We start from the raw sequence: 2,757 nt of genomic DNA on the forward strand, positions 1-2,757 counted from the left end.
AGCAGAGATCCTGAAACTCCTGAACTATGTTGAGACTGATCTATTCTTTGCTTTTTAAAATAAAAAAGTGATTAGCTAACGAGTGAAAAACATTGCAGATTGAAGATATCACTGAATCCTTCACAAACTTTGGTGATGTCTGAGCTTTTCATTATGAAATTTGTGTATCGCATACTAATTCAAGACACTGAAAGCCTATGGATGAGAGATCAATCAGAAGTACTTACTGTGCATCTATTGTATGCTCTGTGTGCTCTGTGTACATAGAACTTGGGTGAGCACAATAAAGCAAACAATACCATTGAACACAGTTGACAAATTTAGCAGTGAACACTCCCTCTCCCAACCCTTCCCCTGTTCTATTTCTATGGGTTACAATTGAGGGATAGCAAAGACATCAATCGATCATATTTATTGAGCACTTACTGTGTGCTGAGCACAACACTAAGCCCTTGGGAGAGTACAATACAACAGAGTTGGTAGACACGTTCCCTGCCCACAAGGAGTTTACAGTCAACCTAGTTAAACTCACCTCCAGAATATAACTCTTTGACGTCAAGCTAGTCAACTCACCTCCAGAACATATTTCTTCTGGGCATTTCAGACAAATGATTTGATTTTTTGGCATTGGTTGGCTCCTACACTTAAAAACAAGGCTTTAAACATTTTTCTGTAAAGGTTCTGAGCCTCCCACACTTTCCTGATATTAACTAACTTGGAGCAGATGCAGAAACCGAAGCAGGAGCTGCCTGCTATCTCTGACTCCCATCTTTTCAGAACACCCATGGTGCCCTGAGATCCACTTCCCCAAATTTAACTCATCCAGTTTTGGTCCCAGAGTTATATTTGCAGACAAACTGGAAGGAACACAGTAGAATGGAATCACAGCAGTTCTCTACATCCCACCTCAATCTGGATGAAAATCGCAGACTGGGAAATCTCTGCTGGCAAATGTGGTGTCACGGTAGCAATCGCACAATTACCTGTAGAGATTCTGCAATCTGGCTTTGTCAGGCAACAAAATGGCTAGTTTGCAGTTCTTTAATAACTGGTTTTCCTGGGTAGCTTCTATTTAAACCTGAAATGAGCAAGATTGAAAAGATTTGACTGCCATGAACTTTGGCTTCAACTAAACTTCCGAACCTAAATTACTCATAGCGGTCACACCCACCGAGCTATGAAATCAGGCTGTGGGTAGCTGGGTTTACGGCATCAACTTATTTCTTTCTCAAAACGCTGGGGGACCCTCTGTTGATAAATAGTTACAGTGTGTCTATGAATCCTGCATAAATTGTCTCCAGAAACATCAGGGAGGGAATTTTTTTTTTTTTTTTGAAAGAGTAGGTTCTTTCCTCAGGGTTCATCTCAACAGGCATTTATGAATTGAAAAGTTGAAAAGAACATTTTCTTAATATGTTGATGGGTTTGAAGAGCTTCACTTGGCCCTTTTGAAAGCAAAAATAGGCAAATCTAGTTTGGAGGGAGAAAAGGCTTGTGTTCGGAAGAATTAGGGAGGTACAAGCACGACGAGCAATAATTCATATTTTTGCTGAAATTTATTACCATCTTCTAATTTGGTGTGTTCCTGAAAGTATATATCCTCAATCAATCAATTGTATTTATCGAGCGATTACTATGTGCAGAGCACTGTACTAAGCCCTTGGAAGAGTACAATATAACAGCATCGGTAGACACATTCCCTGCCCACAACGAGCTTACAGTCTAGAATAAATTAATAGGGCAGCCAGCCTGCACAAGGAAAAACAAAACTATCCTCATCTGGATCAGACTCATTAACGATAATCCAAATAATTATGTGGAAAGGAAAGCGGGTAATTCACTTTGGTAGAAGTGCAGAATGTCTCTGAAGTCTCCCCTTTATGCTTCCCTCATGGTCCTCTTTGAGATGATCTTATATTTAGCAGGAAAATCAAGCCTCTGGACAATCTAAATTCTGGATGTTAAATATTGTGATATGCTCTTTGCCCTGATATTACAGCCACAGTAAAATGAAAGGCAGAGATGATTCTCTTGGCTTTAATATATTAATCTTCCAATGAGCAGAGCAAGCCTTATGGAACACCCAAGTCTCAGAGAAGCCGCGGGGCTCAGTGACAAGAGCCCGGGCTTGGGAGGCAGAGGTCATGGGTTGGAATCCCGGCTCTGTCACTTGTCAGCTGTGTGACTGTGGGCAAGTCACTTGAATTCTCTGTGCCTCAGTTGCCTCATCTGTAAAATGGAGATTAACTGTGAGCCTCACGTGGGACAACCTGATTTCCCTGTTAGAACAGTGCTCTGCACAAATACCAACACTATTATCATCTGAAAACACCAAGGGGTTTTTTCAGAAGCCTCTGCTCCCATGGTCACTTTGGGTTTTATGCTCTTCTTCTCACGGTAATGATTTCTGGCCCCAAAGAACAGAATAACTGAAAGAAAATGACACCAAGAGAGAAACAGGTAGCTAAATTAAATGCACTGGGCACAAAATACTTCATGGCACTCAGAATGACAGGCAGTCCCTCTGAGACCCAAAGTGCTAAATATGGGGTAAACACCAAATCGATAGTATTACCATGATAACTGATTCGCCACTTTTTGTTTGGTGAATAGAGGGTAGAACTGGTTAAGCCATGTAAATGCATTTCTGTCCAGTAACATCGCCTGATGATGACACTCAGATCTGCTTTCCATTTTCATTTTATTTTGAGTGCCCTTCTAACTCTACTTGAAAGGTCAAAAAGGGCAACTGTTATG

At 41.0% G+C, this 2,757-nt stretch overlaps 1 non-coding gene across 1 annotated transcript; it reads left to right on the plus strand.

The window, feature by feature from the left end:
- Window positions 1-935: 935 nt before the first annotated feature.
- MIR216B (microRNA mir-216b) lies at window positions 936-997 on the plus strand. Its single transcript, NR_127425.1, has one exon. It is a non-coding gene; the product is annotated as a microRNA mir-216b (primary transcript).
- Window positions 998-2,757: the final 1,760 nt, after the last annotated feature.

Source organism: Ornithorhynchus anatinus, chromosome 9, assembly GCF_004115215.2.
Source record: "Ornithorhynchus anatinus isolate Pmale09 chromosome 9, mOrnAna1.pri.v4, whole genome shotgun sequence".
Lineage (NCBI taxonomy): Eukaryota > Metazoa > Chordata > Mammalia > Monotremata > Ornithorhynchidae > Ornithorhynchus > Ornithorhynchus anatinus.